Here is a 13,681-nt window from a genome sequence, read left to right as displayed (position 1 = left end):
CAACTGAGATACAGACAGAGCAAGAATTCTCAAGTCAGAGAAGGTATCCTTCACAAGCCTATACAGAGAGAGTAGAGCAAAACTTTTACAGGCCTTATAATTATCTGTTGCTCATTGAAAATAAAGACTTTTTCAGGTTTGATTATTTGGTTGTTGGGGTTTTTTGTTTGTGGGTTTGTTGTTGTTGTTGTTTTAAGAGGGAAATGGAAAATTTATCTTTTTATAATGTCTATATCCAGAAACAACAAACAGATTTCCTTGTAAATTGGAATAAAACTAGAAATTGGCTGTCTACCTGTACCACAGACAACATGACTATCCAAGAGGTTGCAGAGGAGTTAGTAAGATGAGGGAGTGGGAGGAAATCAGGCCATTAGACTGAAACTTTAAACTATTCCAGGACTTCTTCAGAAAACAAAACTCTAACATTCGCTTTGGAAAAAACCCAACCCTGCTTTGCTCATTATGGGTCACCTTTACTCACTTCCAGGCTGTGTCAGCGCAGCTACCTGTAAGAAAACTCCAAAACACCGTCCCCATTCCTCCGTTTCCCTCTCCACACCCCACCCTCTGTGACCACCCACCAAGACTCCTTCTCTGCCAAGCACTGCTTCTGTGTCTTTCCAAGGGCAGCCTCTGCCCCATCCAACCCTACAGGTGTTTACTTTGCCCTTACTACTCAACTCAACTCCAAACTGCCATTTCTCCAAGCTCCCCAGACCTTTCCTTGCTCACTGTTCTCCCGCCACACCTCTGCTCCCCTTTCACCCTCGCCGCCTCATGCATTCTCCCCTCAGAGCACCTGTGCATCACCTCACGCACCTGAGCTCGCGGCCCCTTACCCAGGAGGGAGGGAAGAAAGCTGGGGAAAGCACCACCACCACCCAGGGCGGCACATTCCCATGCTGCGTCCACGCCCCTCTGCCCTGCGGCCCCTGGCAGAGCCACCGGATCAGAGGAAGGGAGCAGAAGGGAGGCGCTGCTGGCAGCCACAGCAACATGGCTTTTCCCGCCCAAAGCAGTGAGGGGGTGTCGGGGGCCGGAGGACAGGGGGCCGCTGTATGGAGCATCCCTGTGGAGAGCCGTAGGGTAAATGAGCTACATGGCTAATGGGAGGCTGACGGGCCTACGAGAGCTGTCCTGTGGCCGAGGGGAGAGGCAGCACCTGCCCTCGGGGCGAAGCAAACCTGCCCCAGGTGTGGCGCAGGACTCGGACCTTGCACCCCCGGCAGACGTGAGGGCTCAAACACCCAACCACCAGGCCCAGAGACATCGGGATGGATTCAGCAGGGCAGCCTGGTCCATCTTGCAACGCTGTTAAAAAAAAAAAAAAAAATATCTGAAACTTGAGGTACACACCACATCCCTCAGAAGATCTTTCCCTGTGTCTTACGAAGCATGATGGGACAGTTCCAGGTGAGACATCCTGGTGGGAAAAGCACTCTCCCTGATGGGCTCTTAGCTACAGAAAACAAATGTTGGGGGCAATTGAAACGTGTCATGGTTTCACTCCTCTCTAAATGTCTGCCCCCCCACACTGTCAAAAAGTCCCCACAGACAGTAAGTGACAATGCTGAATTAGGGCAATGTGTACATAGCTTTCAGAAAAAGGAAAATATTGTTTATTTGCATGAATTAGCAAAGTATGCACACCACCATATTATGCGGGGGGGTGAATATAGGCATAGATTAAAATCTTTTTTAATTCCAAGATTTGTATCTTAAGTTATTTAATATGAGATGATGATGTCTGTATGTAGATGAACCATATGTGGGTCACGTTATTAATAGAAAGATGAGAAACCAGACAATATTGTCCATCCAAGTCCAAACTTGTGTATTTCACATTTGTTTCTATTGGGCATTGAGGAAAGTGGGTTAAGGGACATGGATGTAACAAATACTCACCTTCTGCCCCAAAGTATATGTCAGTGTCATGGCTGGAATAAGGTCAGAAAATTAGTGAAGTTCCTATGATCCTGACTGGAAGATAAAACAAAACAAAACAAGCAAACACACACACACATGCACATACTCCCCCCACCCCCTCCCCCAAAAACTCCCATATCTTTTTGGTCTCAATTAGGTATGTTATTTTGATTCAGTTGGAATATCCTTCTGTACAGCCTATGGCAACAATTTCTACCTTTTGTCCTAAACTCTTGTTGAAAAAATGCTTGGACATTTCTTGATTACTGAATAATCAATGTTTTTGGGTTTTTGTTGTTGGGGTTTTTTTTTTTGTTTGTTTGTTTTTAAATTTTATTTAATTGTTCATATGGTGCCAAATCCCATTTATCTGTACCCCTTTGATCTGAAACTCAGTCCTTTGAATCTAGGTTATGTCCCCCTGGTTTGAATTACTTATACAATAACTCCCTCAATTATTTGAAGCCCTGTTTATCCAAATGTTTTGATGTTCTGAAAGTATTTTGAATAAACAGGATTCTGCTGTCATTGGATATATCAGATATCTTTGGGGATGCATATGGGATGATTTCCCCTGACCTTATTCTGTATAATCTTGTGCTTAAATGAATAAGCAGTGTAAACTTAAGTGTACAGTTGGCATGTTGGCATAATCTTTGGTTCATGTACTCTTTTCTCCATTATTTTTCTTTTGTTATTCTCATTAAAGGACTAAATTTCTCTCAGGAAGGACTCAACACTGATCCCAGCAAAAATTTTGCTTGAGTATGAAGTGAACAAAATAGAAATTATATAGAATGTTGCATAGTTTTATCATACTTCTGGAAAAAAAAAAAAAAAAAAAAGGCAGAGCAAAGGTTTTGTTTGTTTGTTTGTTGTTTTTTTAATTATTATTTTTGCATTTTTTACCCACTCCCATCGACACTGCCTCATGTCTAATGAAAGACTGCATGAACATTCGTTTTCTTAAATGCTTTTCATTGCCTTTCCTCTTATTCCCATGAAAATCTTAAGGGTCAAGATGGATCATGAGATGATGAAAAAAGCTACATGAAAAAACAGGTCCGTATGGAAATTTTGTTTTAATTTTTTTCACTTGTTCAGTTGAATATATATGTGAAGTTAGTACTGGAAAAAAGGAAGAGTGAGGCTTCCAAGAAAAGTCACCAATAAAGCTGTGTAATTAGCATGGAATAATAAATCAATAGTCTTCTTGTGGTAAAAAGAATGCAGATAAACTAGGACTTTGTCTCCAATTAGAATAACCTAGAAGCTAATGGTTATGATAAGGACATACTAAAGTAAAAGAGGACAAAAATATTCAGTATTTGCAATGTCAGGATCCATTATCACATTGTGACTAGTGTATTCCATCCACATATGTATGAACACATGATACCCCTTTAATAAATGGTATAGGGATTTAGATATTTTGAGAATTAACCTCATTGCATAGGTATTTAATGAGAAACTGACCTAGGTGTTTGTGGGACATTTAGTCATCAATACTGTTGACAAACTGATAATATTTTTATTGAGGGTAATTATATCAATCTGCAACATCTCCAAACAGATGTTAACAGTCTAAAACTGAAAAAATTTCCCTTTGCATTTCCCCTTAGGTATCTACTGTCTTTATAAGAAGCCAAAGAAGACTGCAAGAAAAGAAAGGATTGTATTTCAGTAAGTGGGTGGTGTTTTGAATTCTTAGAACACATGCAGAGTTCAGACACTTTTCTTACTATAGCAAGTGTTGAGGAACTTAATTAGTTAACATCAGTTGCTGGAAGGCAGTGCTTCCACACAGACTCCCACTGTGGCAGCTCCTAAAAATTGGTCTATACTGCTCAGCAAAGCCATACCATGACAGTAATTAGGCAGACTCTTTGGAGATTTTGCTGTTGTTTCCATTATTACTATTGTTAATAATAACTTAACTATCATTATTAGGATTCTTGGCATTCTACATGTACTAGTACATCATTTTTAATACTCACCTCCCCCCAAAAAATGAACTGTTAGCTTATTATTACACATCATCTTTGTTTCAAACTGAATTAAGGTAAAGGCTTGTAAAAGGTTTAATAACAAAATAGATAACTGCTTTCACAGTATCATTTCCTCTGGACCACGGACTCTCTTTATTCCTTTGGAAATATTACTGTCATTTTCTCAAGCCTGCTGCTGTCATTACCTGTGCTTCACAGAATTTTTAAACTATTAAGAAACAAAAAAGCTATTTCCAGCTTAATATAACAACGTGAAAACCTCTGTATAAAGTTGTTTTTTTTCATACACTGGGCTTTGTGTTTCCTAGTTATATGAATATGCAGGCACATTCACTTAGCTCACTAAGTGGAACTGAGACTGGGTCTTGACAGAAATCAAACTTCAAAGCAATCAGACACTTTAACATGAGGATGGGTCTGTGGCAACTGACCTGTCTTTGAGGTACAAGAAACCAAAAGAATTTCTGTCTTCATTTGTAAGATCAAGTCTCCACCTACCCTAATACTGTATCTTCAGTGGCACCTGTGAGTACAAACTTAAGGAAGAATAAGTCCAAGGCAAGTGTATGTGATTCTTGCTGGCAGTACTCTCTCAGGATCCAATTGTTTTCAGCTCAGGGACTTTCTGAGCCAGATGTTGCTTCTGTGTGTGCCGTACTCCTCAACAGAGTTTTTTTCTGTGAGCTTGTTTTTGTCTTCCCTTAAAAACTTAAAAATGACAGATGGCCAGATTTCTCTTCAGATTATGTGCATGCTCCTCAAAAGACAGTGAATCCTTGAGACAAGTAACATCCATTGATCAATGCTCAAGAACCCCAAAAAGGAAAGAGAGAAAATTATGTGTGAGGCACCATTCTTGGAATCCTGCAGCTGTACGGAGCAATTCCAGCTGCAAGGTGACTGCTTGGGAAACCTAGAAACAGCAGAGCTGAGAGTTCAGAGCAGTTGGTGTTTAAGATGTAGAAAACAGGTATGTGAAAACCAAAACACAATTTCTGACTGTTTTTTCTGGTTTTAGAACAATCCCATCCATTCAATTTTTGCCACAAAATGCGTGTGCACACTGAGTAGTGACTGTTGATCTTTATGATGATATCATATAGAAGCAACTGTAAGGTACATATTAGCAGCTATCATGGATGTTTTATGGGCACTTTAACAATATCCACAGAAGCTGTATGATGTCAAATACACTGAATAAAGCAAATTCTCTAGATTTTACCTAATCTAGGTGATTCAGTGAAATATTCAGCCAACATCCTAGAATATTCGTGGAATACTCTGCTGTGATTTCAAGTAGGCTAAAAGTATTGATCAGGATGAACAAGGAAAAATATTAATTGTCTAGACCACAGAGTCAGTCTGCCCAGTAGCTGCCACCTGGGTCCCAAACCTTTCAGTTGCTAGCACTTGCTCACACAAGCCAGTGAGTCCAACACCTTCCTCCCCACTACCTCCCCTGTGCTCTTGTTGATAGAGATTCAGGGGTGCTCTCATAGCTGGGGCTGGCCCTTAGAGACCCCCTCACCCCACTTGCTCCCAGATCACTTCCCTACTCACCATCTGGTTTGGCTTGATCTGTGCTAGGGATCACACCCACTCACACACCCACACTTGGCCAGTCACTGCACCACAGACACACAGGTCCTCCAGCCACTGGGTTCACACTCCCATACACATGTGTGCTCAGACGTGAGAAATGGATTTGTAGAGAGGATTCTCAAAGCCTGACTGAAAGCTCATGTTGTCTTGTACATCTGTATGCAAACCCTGAGATAAGGTGTGCTGACTTAGAAGGCCATGGAATAGAGAAGACATTGTTGAGAGAGAAATTAACTGGAAACAAGTTTCAAATGATGGCCTTGCAAACAGACCAGATATTTTTTTTCGACACACAGACATCCCTCACTCAGCAAAGAATTGGAAAATATTTTAATAAGAACTCAGGTCAGACTGCACTGATCAGGAACAGATCATAACCAGACAGGTATTATGACTAGCCAGGTGTGGTAACTCACCTTAATATTTGCTTATCCCTCTATTTTCTCACTTCTGTCCCTCCCCAAGTCACCAAACCTACCCCTTTCCTGACATTTGGCTTCACCCCTAAACATTCCAAAATTAGCCCTGTGCAATCTGGAACAGCTTTTCCCTTACATCCCATAACGTGTCCTACTCCTCAGCAGTGAGCCCCTAAGTCAGAGGGCTGACTGAAGAGTGCTTGATTTGTGTTCCTGCCAGCCCTTGTGCCCCTGTGCTCATCCAGGTGTGCTGATGTCCCCTGGCCTGGGAATAGGTCAGCAGGGTCTTATCCAGGCCCCTCACTCCTCTAATTGTCTCTCTGAGCGCCTTCATGGGATTTTGTCACATGATATTTTATCTGTTATGCTGTTGGACAGCTTGTCTCCTAACTACATAAGGCGCTTAGTTTCTTTGTTACAATAGACTGCCATTCCTCCTGCAGGGAGAATTATAGGTATGACCCTTAGACAGGAATGGTCATCTGGAGTTGTGCTGTGTCCCTTGGAAGATAAGGCGTACCTGGCATTTGACACATAGTGGGAAATAACAAAGTTCACAAATTTGTAGTGATTTAGCCCCCACTGGGAATTTAAGAGGAGGACATCCAGCCCTAAGTTCTCAGAAAATGCTGGAAGGAAAAGTTAAAGGCAGGCCAGCAATGATGGCAATGGCAAAATAGTAAAAGATCCCTTGCTCCAAAAAAAAGACTCCCAGCTCATTTGGTAAAAGATGAGCAAAGAGATTGATGAGGTGAAAAAGTAGGACTTTGTTCTTTGCATTCACATCAGTCTCACAGAAAACAAAAGGCATTACTTGAAAACAATCAAAAAGAGTGCCAAGATAAGCAGTAGGCAAATAGAACAAAGGAACCAAGAACCTGAGGCCACTATGCACCAGTGAACAGAACTGATCTATTCATCATATTGCTACATATAACAGTGGCAAGTGCAAAAGATAAGCTTTTAAGGAAGATAGATCACATGAGGTTGTTGCTAACTTAGGACAGGAGTTGGAATGAAGGCTGCAAGGCAGGTGTAGGTTTGTAACAACCAACATTCCTGACAGCAGAATCAAGGATAAAGCACTGGGAAGGTTTTTATCTGATGAAAGAAAGTGAAGAACTGAAGAACAATTTAAGGGGTCAAAGGATATTGTTCATCAAAAGAAAAGGAGCTACAGGATTTTTCCTCTGCCAGTTGCACAGGCAAGAAGGGAGAGGCTGTTCTGAAGATTTGCATGCTGAACTGCTGAAAATGGTTGCTTATACTAGGAAAAATAGTGATTTTATATCACAAAAGAAAACAAATATAATTTCCCTTAAAATGTATTTCTTAACTGCACCAATAATTTGTTCATTAAAAAAAACAAAACCAAAAACAAAAACAAAACCCAAAACAAACTAGAAACAAAACCAAACAAAAAAACCAACAAACACCCAAACAAAAAAAACCCTGACAAAAGTAACAAAAGCACTGAAATAGTAACACCTCCCTGATTTTCTTCAGAGCCTTTCACAGGGGCCAAAACCCATTCAGAGTGAGAGCACTGGATACTGTATGCCACAGTCGTTAGATATTAGAAAATGTTACTAGATACTAGAATGATATTTAGACAATTGAGCTGTGCTAATGCTGCTAAGATAACAGTGTGATTCCTATTCATCAAAAACTGAATAAAACAGCTTCAAAGTCTATAAGTTATTTAACAGGGCAATCCAGAATAGTAGAGGCTGAAGCACTTTCCCTGCCTCCCCAAAGAGCAAAGAATTGTAGGAACATATTTCAGACTCTCTGAAACCTGTATTTTAATGACCTTTATTTTTAAAGAAAAACTAAACCATTCAAGCACCAGAAGGTCACAGTTCCAGACTCCATAGGTGATGCAGCTTTTCAGAGAAAGTGCCTATCTGTTGGGAAAGCCTCTAGCAAAATAAAACAACATGCAGATGAAAGTTATCAGGATGACCAAAAGGTGAGCAGCAAAGTGCTTTTTAAATCCCCTCCTGCTGGCAATGGAAAAAGCTGAAACCAACTCTAGCATTGTAATGATGAAATTATTCAGGTGGAACAGGGAGAAAATGCTACCAACTGGCTGAATAACCAAATTTGGAAAATAGAGTGCTGTCCTGTTATTTGGGTTTTGCTTTTGATTTACTGCATGAACTGGGGAAATCAACTGACCAAGAGCTGCCAAACCAGCTGGTGAATTTACGTGTCACAGATATTTGCCACTTCACTGGTAGAGGCCCAGTTACAAAAAAGGGCAAATTCTCACCCTCCTCAACATAGGTCCTATTAAGATTAGCTAAAAGCAGGCAGCCCAAAGTAGAGGCGTATAAGATCCCATTATTGCCAGGAGCTTCCTTCTCTTTGTTTCAGTCCTCTTCAGAGAATATTTCTACCTTATCTGCTCTTTATGATACACTTGGCAATCCTCGAGGAGGATTCTTGAAATGTCTGAGATTCCTGAAAAATTGTATCAGAAATGTTTTCTTTGCACATTAGTGTTTTTTCTATCTGCCTATTTATTTAGAAAAATAAATACTCCAACAACAAGACTGAAGGATTGTCTTTTTTTGAATGTGTGAATGAATGTTTGCCCTGATCTTTTCACCAGTTATGCTGAAAAGCTAGGACACAACTGCTCTGAGGAATGGTCTGTGAACCCCATGGGAGCAGCACACATTAGCATGAGTAACTTCTTCAATTTTCCCGTACCAAGGCAAAAGTTATTCCCCGAGAAAAGCGGTAAATCAGATCACCTGCTCTTTTTTTTTTTTCACTCTGGTTAGTAGGTCACATACACTTAAGGATAGATTGTGGCCTCTAGGCATAGGGTTGCCTGGAATACAGTACAGCGTGTTCTATAAGAGGAGAGTCACAGAAGGCTTTTCTTTTTTCCTCTGCCTCTTCCACCATGGTATTTTTACATCTTTCCTCTATGTCATCCATTTTTGAGTGTCCAGAGTTTGAGGAAATCCTAAGAAAATGGTCTCAGTAGATATCACATTGTTTCTTTGAGGGCCTTACAAGAGCAAAATTCCAAATGCCATTTTTACTTTTTATACACCTAAATGCAAGAAAATGTGATTCATTACAAAATATATCAGAAAAAATATCAGATAAAAGCCTATAGAATTTCCACAGTTTGTCATCATCTGGGCAACTTTCCTTTTTTTCCCTAGGAATGGCAAGCTGGTAAAATTCAAAATGAAAAATTATATTGCAGAGAAATCCTGAAATCTTGCTTGCTAGATCAACAATGTTTGTTATAGCAAGGTAGAAAAATGCTCTTCAGGGCTCCTCTCATGACAGGACTTGCATGACATGTGTTCCTAGAAGCAAAAAGATTTTTTACTTCAATGTATGCCCACATGAGCTTATGCACATGGATCCCATTAACGATGATGACGATTATATGGATGCACTGATGAGCCAGTAGACTTCTGGTCAAGTTAAAAGTGTCTGCAGGAAAAGCGCAGCAAAACAATAGTGTCTGTACAATGTCTTTTCCCCCAATGCTCCAAAAGATATTTTTAAATGCTCCACAGTAGTTTTGTGCTTTTTTTACTGATGTGAATTTTCAAACCTTGAGTTATTTCATTAGATAATACCACCAGTATTTAAAATGTCAGACTCAAACTGCATTTCCCAGTGTGAATGCTGAATACCAGCGCCTGAAGGAAAGTTTTATGGCATCGATTAACTACAACTGTTTGTAGAGCTGACAAAGAGCGGCGTAAAAGGTTTATTCTGACTTTTAGATGTGAGTATTGTGCATCATTTTTATAACATGCAAGCCAACAATGATGTACTTTGTTACTGCAGGTCAGAACAACTTCACCCCAAGAGATAAATCATAGAAACTGACATTAGCAATCCCAGAACTTGCAAGGCACAGGATAAGAGAGGTCATAGAAGAGATATTTCATTGAGGTTTCAATTGATCCTACTTGCTATTAGGAAAAATAGAATATACCTAAAATGAAGAATGAACAAGTCACATGGAAATAGATGCTTGTGAAACAGGGCTGACATGGAATAGCAGAAGAAGGCAAAATACATGTAATGAATTTAGATGGGAACAGTGTCATGTCTCTCAAAAGTCCAAAGAAGACCCTGAGAAAGTATAAATAGATTTTTTTTTTAATGTACCAAATAAACAAACACGACTGATAGTGAAACCAAAACCTAGTCTTAATGCTGTTTCCATTCTGGTAGACAATTTTACAAGAGAGAACACATTTTTACAAGGGGAATATGCTGCACATACGTTGTTCATGTCAGCATTTACAGATTATTAAATTTCATGTAGCAGTCCAAACCTGGGAAAACCAGTCTCTTACAAAGTACTTGTCATAGATAAGAATGTGACAATTACTCTCCCAGTGATGACTCTCCCCAGGTAACCAAGACAGGCATGTGGTACGGAGAGATAAACTAATTTACTCGGTATCATTTGAGAGGTCAACACTTAAACAGGGTTAAAAACAGTTAACAGAAACAGATTTTGGAATCCAAATTCAGCAGCCACAATACAGCTTTTTATTTTCTCTATTTCTTGCCAAAAGCCATGGAATCTTTGGACACTCATAAGTAAAAAAAAAAAAAAAAAAAAAAAAAAAACCAAACAACAAACAACAAAAAAAACCCCACCCAAACCCTCAACCTAAATACTCTGTTCTAAAGTTTAGCTACTTAATATATGTCATGAGATCCATCTGACTATTGATGATTTGAAATCAAGCTATCTCAAAGGAGACAAGTAAAAAGAGATTTGCTTGAAAGACAGAATCACAAAGAGTTGAAAACCAAAAGGGTCAAGATACTTCCCAATACAGCAAAAATTGTGTTATCGGTGACACAAGTTGAAGATGCTTGTTACTCCTGGGTGCCCTGGATAGAGCTCAAGGTGGAATAACAGCAACAGGGACATTCAGAGTTAGATGAGAACAAGATATATAAAGACAGGAGAAGATTTAGGTTTATGGACAAATTGTACTGAATCCTACTATTTGAGAGGTCCTTCTGCAAAATGTACTTGTTTATAACTGGCAGACTTCTGGCTAGTTTCTTCACAGTAAGCCAGCTCTGTGTCTGCCTAAGTCAGATGTTTAAGTACCAAGATCACTCTAAAAAAATTCAACCTCATCTCTAATGATTTGGATAACTACAAGTCAAAACTGTCTTGCCCTCTCAGGCAGAAGTCATGCTGGTAGTTCTGTCAGCATTAGTGACACTACAATGCATTTAAGCTATTCCCAGCAACCCATACAACTGTGGCAGATAATGTAGCATGTTACCTTTGTGTTCTCTGTTGTGCGAAGCAAAACAAATGTGCACATGACTGACTTCAAACATGGAATTTGATAGGTGGTTCTCCTAGCTGGCCAATAATCCTTGATCTGACCTATTCGCAGGAGGGAATGACTGTCTGTACAGTGACAGCTGTATAGAGGGCACAACGCACTTCCATTGGCGAGGTCTGTCACCTCCTTCCAGTACACGAGATTCCCTTCTTGTGCGCACCTTTTCCAGCCCCGCGTCCCGAGGGCGCCGAGTGCAAATGTGTATTAGTGCCCTCTCGTGGGCAGCCCGGCAAAGTCCCTCTACTGAAACCCTCCTGGGGCAGGGGATCCTCATGTCAGCTTGCAGACAGGTGTCGCAGCTAATACTGCCGAGATCCATCCCCAAAATACATTTTCCTGACAGAACTGAATCCTGTAAGCATATATCAGTTATGCTCATGTGGGTTCCCCTAACCGGCAGGGGTGGGTTGGGTACGATGGAGTTACGGGTTATAGCTCTAATGCTAAACGAGGCCACAGATGATACACTTTGCTTACATCTGTGGCTCCTCAGAGAATGGATCACCTGTGAACGGCATCTTCAGAATTCTTCTTGGTCTTCTCTGTTGGCTGCTTAGGTGTTTGCACAGCAGATCCCTATGGATGTATCTAACGATAAATCACTGTCAATCACTTTACAGCACTGGCAGCAGACATTTTCTACTATCAGTTGTAACTCCAGTAAGTATTAATATAGTATATGGCATGTCGTGAATACTGTGAGGGTCTGGAAATAGAAAAAGAGAAGCTCAGAACTTCAGCTAGTGTAAATTAGTATCAGTACCATGGACCTCATGAATTGCAAAATTTGAAGTGAAATCTTATTAAGCTTTCTGTGCATTTTCTCTCAAAGAAATTCCCCTCTCAATGAACTTTTGGCTTTCTATTTAAAGAAAGCTGCCAGTAAATTGACACACACTCATTTCTTAATTTTTTTGAATTTTGATGACTGCTACCTGCAGTTCCCCAAAATATTTAAACAACATATTTAAGCCTCCTTTGAAAATGAATTGGTTAGTCATATGAAAACACAGTACAAAAGACTTGAACAGAGCCTTCCTCACTGGACTAATGCCAAAGCTATAAACCAATATCTTGGTGCTGAAAGCTATAAACAGCTACGTGAGTGGCTTAGGATTGCCTCTTAAGAGCAATTTGTATGCATTCTTCTGCATAACTGTACATCTGGTGACAATAGAAAACATGGTGCATAAACAGGCACAGGCAGGGTTACACAAAATAAATTCAGGTAATCACTGCCCTTCTCTGTGTTGAAGCTTTTGTAGTTCTCTCTAAGACCCAGACTATGCTAGTACAAAACCCAGTAACACAGCTTTCTAGGGCAGACATGGAGTCAAAAGCCACTTACAAATTGGTTATACTACTTTGTGTAGGAATGGATAAAGACCATGGGACAGAATATCATCTGTGGGCTCTCTTACTTCCCTTCAACTTCTATTATCTGCAAGTAACAAGATTTTAGCTTTCCCTGTCACTGTCACCACAGAGATCCTGGTTGTCTCAACTGTACAATGCAGCCTTGCACCAACCTTTGTGAAACTGAAGGGGAAGCATCCCTTTCAGCCTGCCCAAGACATGTTTGGCAGCACAGGAAAAAGAATCAAAGTAAGAAATAATTACTGAAAAATTATTAGAGGAAAATTATTTTTATACTGAGGTATCAATTTTTAGTAGTAGAAAAAGAAGTCTTTCTAGCATACACCTAATGAGTTCCCATTGCTGACAAAGGTGGGGTGTTTTTTCCACAGAAAAACAGAAGCACCATTTTCTGAGGAACTTGGATTCCTCTGGAACTAAAATGTTCTGCTTACAAGGCAGAAAGACATTTCATGGTGATTCTTGGAATGCAGAAGTCAAAATGCAGGATGAAGATATAGAGAAGGATCTTTCTTTTAAACAAGGTGCATTGTGGAGTTGCATTGAGGTGTTTGTTTCATTTGCTACTTTTTTTTTTTTTTTTTTTTTTCCCCCCCCAAGCAAACTCTTTTGGATAGTAAGAATTAAAGTGATAATGCATATTTACAGAAGAAGTAATCTGTTACTCTTATTTTTGATAAAGCTTTTAGCTCAATACAGAGTTGCAATTAGCATATGGTGAAGAGTTTGATGTTTGAGCTGTAGGTGGTGGTGTTGCTTTATGGGAGTTTAAGTTCAGCGAGGATGGACTACTTGACACAAGTAGAGGTAAATTGGGGTAGGTAACAAATCAGTTGCCTTCATTTGCCTGATAGTAGTCAACTTTCCTTCATCCTCAGTTGCCCAGACAACACTTTATAGAATTATGAATAAGCATAGAAGTCTTACATTTCGCCATGATTTAAGAACAGAGGTAGAATAGCAATGCGAGCAGAAG

The 13,681-nt window shown here is 40.0% G+C and overlaps 1 protein-coding gene across 1 annotated transcript in view; it reads right to left on the bottom strand.

The window, feature by feature from the left end:
• The window catches only part of BRSK2 (BR serine/threonine kinase 2), a 311,906-nt gene extending 311,028 nt beyond the window's left edge, over positions 1 to 878 (bottom strand). Inside the window, exon 1 of the mRNA XM_040066118.2 lies at positions 823 to 878. The gene's annotated coding sequence lies outside the window, so the exon portion shown is untranslated. The remainder of the gene's footprint in view (positions 1 to 822) is intronic.
• Positions 879 to 13,681: the final 12,803 nt, after the last annotated feature.

Source organism: Hirundo rustica, chromosome 6 (assembly GCF_015227805.2).
Source record: "Hirundo rustica isolate bHirRus1 chromosome 6, bHirRus1.pri.v3, whole genome shotgun sequence".
Lineage (NCBI taxonomy): Eukaryota > Metazoa > Chordata > Aves > Passeriformes > Hirundinidae > Hirundo > Hirundo rustica.
Note: the sequence above shows the minus strand (reverse complement) of the source record. Positions and strands in the feature narration are given on the sequence as shown.